Source organism: Arachis stenosperma, chromosome 3 (genome assembly GCF_014773155.1).
Source record: "Arachis stenosperma cultivar V10309 chromosome 3, arast.V10309.gnm1.PFL2, whole genome shotgun sequence".
Taxonomy (NCBI): Eukaryota; Viridiplantae; Streptophyta; class Magnoliopsida; order Fabales; family Fabaceae; genus Arachis; species Arachis stenosperma.
Genome location: NC_080379.1, coordinates 80,362,381 through 80,368,380, shown reverse-complemented (window position 1 = coordinate 80,368,380; position 6,000 = coordinate 80,362,381). Strand labels below are relative to the sequence as shown.

General features: G+C 38.2%; 1 non-coding gene across 1 annotated transcript; it reads left to right on the top strand.

Moving 5' to 3' along the window:
* The first annotated feature begins 3,962 nt into the window (after positions 1-3,962).
* Positions 3,963-4,071, top strand: LOC130972085 (small nucleolar RNA R71). Its single transcript, XR_009083284.1, has one exon. It is a non-coding gene; the product is annotated as a small nucleolar RNA R71 (small nucleolar RNA).
* The last annotated feature ends 1,929 nt before the right edge of the window (positions 4,072-6,000 follow it).

Genomic DNA, 6,000 nt, shown 5'->3' with positions numbered 1-6,000 from the left:
AACCTATAAGTTTGGTGTGCTTTTCCGTGATCACTAAGCAAGATTCATCAATATCATGGCTCCTAAGGGAAAACAAACCAATTTAAGAGGCAGAAAGAGAATAATCCAAAGAATCTTTGGAATGAAGAGAAGTTCTTAACCAAAGAACATGAAGACCATTATCATAAAAATAATGGGTCTGAGGTCAGTGATCCCGGAAGTTAAATTTGATCTGAAAGAAGATGAATATCCGGAGATCCAAGAGCAAATTCGAAACAGAGGATGGGAAGTTCTAACCAATCCTGAGACAAAGGTTGGACGGAATGGTTCAGGAATTCTACTCCAATCTGTGGCTAACAGATAAGCAGAGAATGACTGGAACCGCTTACCATACCTACAGAACCATGGTCAGAGGAAAGTATATACTTTCATCTGGACAAAATAAAGAAATCTTCAAGTTGCCTCAACTGCAAGATGATCCTGATCCTTAATAGGAGGATGGTGAGAGTAGATAAGGGTTGGATCAAGTTCTTGAGGACATATGCCTCCCTGGAACTAAGTGGATAACCATTCTAAGGGTGTCCCAAACCAACTCAAGAGGGGAGACCTCAAGCCAATTGCAAGAGGTTGGCTAGACTTTATTGGGCGTTCCATATTGCCACTAGCAACCGTTTGAGGTCACATCAAGAGAGCAGTGATGATTCATTGCATTATGCTTGGAAAAGAAGTGGAGGTTCATCATGTGATTGCTTGTGAGATTTACACCATTGCAAATAAGAATTCCACTAAAGCCAAATTGGCTTATCCAAGCTTGATTTCCTTGCTCTGTAAAGAGGCTGGGGTGAAGATGGGAGTAGATGAGTTCATACCCATTGAACACCCAATCACCAAGAAGTCAATGGAAGGACAAGTGAAAGACAACTCCATCAAGAGGAGGGCGCAGGAATTCCTCCCTGAATTCCCAAGAATTTACTACTGGTCCAGCCTAGAAGCATCTATCACCAAGTTGCAAGAGACTATGGAGCAACTGAAGGAAGAACAGCAGAATCAGAACTGCATGCTCTGCAAATTGCTGAAGGAAAAGAGAAGCAGGGGCGTGAAATTCAAGAATGAAACGCCAAAAGTTCTCCTCTCAAGCTGAGGGAGCATCCACTTCTCAAAATCAAGGTTGTTGAGTTCTAACTCTGTGAAAACCTCTATCATTAGGAGCCTATTTTTTTTCGTTTTTCTTGTCTTATTTTCTATTTTTATTTTTTAGTCTCATCTTATCTATATTTAAGTCATGTTCTTAGTTCATAATTAATAAAATTTAAGTTTATGCCTTAAAGCTATGAATGTCCTATGAATCCATCACCTCTCTTAAAAGAAAAATGCTTTAATCACAAAAGAACAAGAAGTACAGGATTTCGAAATTTATCTCTGAAACTAGTTGAATTAGTTTGATGTGGTGACAATACTTTTGTTTTCTGAATGAATGCTGAACAGTGCATATGTCTTTTGAATTTGTTGCTTTGAGAATGTTAAAATTGTTGGCTCTTGAAAGAATAAGGAGAAAGAGAATGTTATTGAGGATCTGAAAAAAATCATCAATTCTTGAAGCAAGAAAAAGCAGTGAATACAAAAAAAAATTTCGAAAAAAAAAAAGAAAAAGAAAAAAAGAAAGAAAAAGAAGGAAATAAAGTTGTGATCCAAGGCAAAAGAGTGTGCTTAAGAACCCTGGACACCTCTAATTGGGGACTTTAGCAAAGCTGAGTCACAATCTAAAAAGGTTCACCCAATTATGTGTCTGTGGCATGTATGTATCCGGTGGTAATACTGGAAGACAGAGTGCTTTGGGCCACAGCCAAGACTCATACACTAGCTATGTTCAAGAATCAATATACTTAACTAGGAGAATCAATAACACTATCTGAGTTCTGAGTTCTTATAGATGCCAATCATTCTGAACTTCAAAGGATAGAGTGAGATGCCAAAACTGTTCGGAGGCAAAAAGCTACTACTCCCGCTCATCTAATTGGAGCTATGTTTCTTTGATATTTTGGGAGTCTATAGTATATTCTCTTCTTTTTATCCTATTTTGATTTTCAGTTGCTTGGGGACAAGCAACAATTTAAGTTTGGTGTTGTGATGAGCGGATAATTTGTATGCTTTTTGGCATTGTTTTTATGACTTCTTATGATCATCAACCTACAAAAAAAAAATAAAAAAAGAAAATAGTTAACTATACAACATTGGGTTGCCTCCCAACAAGCGCTTCTTTACTGTCATTAGCTTGACAGAGGACTCTCATGGAGCCTCACAGATGCTCAGAGCCGTGTTGGAACCTCCCAACACCAAACTTAGAGTTTGAATGTGGGGGTTCAACACCAAACTTAGAGTTTGGTTGTGGCCTCCCAACACCAAACTTAGAGTTTGACTGTGGGGGCTCTGCTTGGCTCTGTTTTGAGAGAAGCTCTTCATGCTTTCTCTCCATGATGATAGAGGGATGTCCTTGGGCCTTAAACACCAAGGATTCTTCATTCACTTGAATGATCAACTCTCCTCTATCAACATCAATCACAGCCTTTGCTGTGGCTAGGAAGGGTCTGCCAAGGATGATGGATTCATCCATGCACTTCCCAGTCTCTAGGACTATGAAATCAGTAGGGATGTAATGGTCTTCAATCTTCACCAAAACATTCTCTACAAGTCCATGAGCTTGTTTCTTGAATTGTCTGCCATCTCTAATGAGATTCTTGCAGCTTGCACCTCAAAGATCCCTAATTTCTCCATTACAGAGAGGGGCATGAGGTTTACACTTGACCCTAAGTCACACAAGGCCTTCTTGAAGGTCATGGTGCCTATGGTACAAGGTATAGAAAACTTCCCAGGATCCTGCCTCTTTTGAGGCAGTTTTTGCCTAGACAAGTCATCCAGTTCTTTGGGGAGCAAAGGTGGTTCATCCTCCCAAGTCTCATTTCCAAATAACTTGTCATTTAGCTTCATGATTGCTCCAAGGTATTTAGCAACTTGCTCTTCAGTGACATACTCATCCTCTTCAGAGGAAGAATACTCATCAGAGCTCATGAATGGCAGAAGTAAGTCCAATGGAATCTCTATGGTCTCATTTTGAGCCTCAAATTCCCATTGTTCCTCATTGAGGAACTCAGAGGAGATTGGTACACGCCCACTGAGGTCTTCCTCAGTGGCGTCCTCCTCCTCTCTTTCCTCTCCATATTCGGCCATGTTTATGGCTTTGCACTCTCCTTTTGGATTTTCTTCTGTATTACTTGGGAGAGTACTAGGAGGGAGTTCAGTAATTTTCTTGCTCAGCTGTCCCACTTGTCCTTCCAAATTCCTAATGGAGGACCTTGTTTCAGTCATGAAACTTTGAGTGGTCTTTATTAGATCAGAGACCATTGTTGCTAAGTCAGAAGTACTCTGCTTAGAACTCTCTGTCTGTTGCTGAGAAGATGATGGAAAAGGCTTGTTATTGCTAAACCTGCTTCTTCCACCATTATTGTTATTGAAACCTTGTTGAGGTCTCTCTTGATTCTTCCATGAGAAATTTGGGTGATTTCTCCATAAAGAATTATAGGTGTTTCCATAGGGTTCTCCTAGGTAATTCACCTCTTCCATGGAAGGGTTCTCAGGATCATAAGCTTCTTCCTCAGATGAAGCATCCTTAGTACTGTTTGGTGCATTTTGCATTCCAGACAGACTTTGAGAAATCAAATTGACTTGTTGAGTCAATATCTTGTTCTGAGCCAATATGGCATTCAGAGTGTCAATCTCAAGAACTCCTTTCTTCTGACTAGTCCCATTGTTCACAGGATTCCTTTCAGAAGTGTACATGAATTGGTTATTTGCAACCATTTCAATGAGCTCTTGAGCTTCTGTAGGCGTCTTCTTCAGATGAAGAGATCCTCCAGCAGAGCTATCCAAAGACATCTTGGATAGTTCAGAGAGACCATCATAGAAGATACCTATGATGCTCCATTCAGAAAGTATGTCTGAGGGACATTTTCTGATTAATTGTTTGTATCTTTCCCAAGCTTCATAGAGGGATTCTCCATCCTTCTGTCTGAAGGTTTGGACTTCCACTCTAAGCTTACTCCATCTTTGTGGTGGAAAGAACTTTGCCAAGAAGGCATTGACTAGCTTTTCCCAAGAGTCCAGGCTTTCTTTAGGTTGAGAATCCAACCATATTCTAGCTCTGTCTCTTACAGCAAAAGGGAATAGCATCAGTCTGTAGACCTCAGGGTTAACCCCATTAGTCTTGACTGTGTCACAGATTTGCAAGAATTCAGCTAAGAACTGATGAGGATCTTCCATTGGAAGTCCATGGAACTTGCAATTCTGTTGCATTAGAGAAACTAATGAGGCTTAAGCTCAAAGTTGTTTGCTCCAATGGCAGGGATAGAGATGCTTCTCCCATAGAAATCAGGAGTAGGTGCAGTGAAGTCACCCAGCACCTTCCTTGCATTGTTGGCATTGTTGTTGTTTTCGGCTGCCATGTGTTCTTCTTCCTTGAAGAATTCGGTCAGGTCCTCTAAAGAGAGTTGTGCTTTAGCTTCTCTTAGTTTTCTCTTCAAGGTCCTCTCAGGTTCAGGGTCAGCTTCAACAAGAATGCCTTTGTCTCTGCTCCTGCTCATAAGAAAGAGAAGAGAAAAGGAAAATGTGGAATCCTCTATGTCACAGTATAGAGATTCCTTGAAGTGTCAGAGGAAAAGAAAAATAGAAGAAAAAGGAGAAGAAGAATTCGAACTTTAATTAGATAAGGTTCGAAGTGTGCATTAAGAAGGAGCAGTACTCCATAAATAGAAGGATGTGGGAAGGAGGAAAGAGAATTTTCGAAAATTAATTAAAAAGATGTCAAAAACATTTTAAAAATTGATTGATAATTTTCGAAAATTGAAAGTGGGGAAGAGTTAAAGTGATTTTTGAAAAAGATTTTGAAATTAGAAGTCAAAAAGATTTGATTGAAAACTATTTTGAAAAAGATGTGATTAAAAAGATTTGATTGAAAAGTTATGGTTTTAAAAAAGATGTGATTGAGAAGATATGATTTGAAAACAATTTTAAAAGATATGATTTGAAAACAATTTGAAAAGATATGATTTAAAAAAAAACAATCAATGACTTGCCTAACAAGAAAAGATATGATTCAAACATAAAACCTTTCTTAATAGAAAAGGCAAAAAATGTTCAATCAAATCATTAATTGTTAGTAAGTATCTTTGAAAAAGGAAAGAAATTGATTTTGAAAACCTTTGATTGAAAAGATATGATTTGAAAAAGATTTGGTTTTGAAAAACTTTGAAAACTTGAAAAAAAAAATTGATTTTGAAAACAAAATCTTCCCCCTAGCACCATCCTGGCGTTAAACGCCCAGAATGGTATACATTCTGGCGTTTAACGCCCAAAATGCTACCTCTTTGGGCGTTAAACGCCCAACCAGGTACCCTGGCTGGCGTTTAAACGCCAATCTGTCTTCTTCACTGGGCATTTTTGAATGCTCAGCTTTTTCTGTATAATTCCTCTGCAGTATGTTCTGAATCTTCAATTCTTTGTATCATTGACTTGAAAAGACACAAATTAAAAATATTTTTGGATTTTTTTAATAATCAAAATGCAACAAGAATCAAATAACAATGCATGCAAGACACCAAACTTAGCATTTGTGTACTACTGACACTATATGAGACACATAAACACTCAAGCCAAAAGAATTCAAAGATCAGAGTAAGAAATCATCAAGAATTACTTGAAGATCCTTAAGACACATGAATGAATGCATGCAATTGGCATCAAACTTAAGATGAGACACTAGACTTAAGCAAGAAACATCAAATATTTTTGGTTTTATGATTTTGTAATTTTTTTTGTATTTTTCGAAAATTAAGTGGGAAAAGATATCAAAATTCTTAATGAGAATTCCAGGAATCAGTGCAATGCTAGTCTAAGACTCCGATCCAGGAATTAGACATGGCTTCACAGCCAGCCAAGCTTTCAAAGAAAGCTTCGGTCCAAAACACTAGA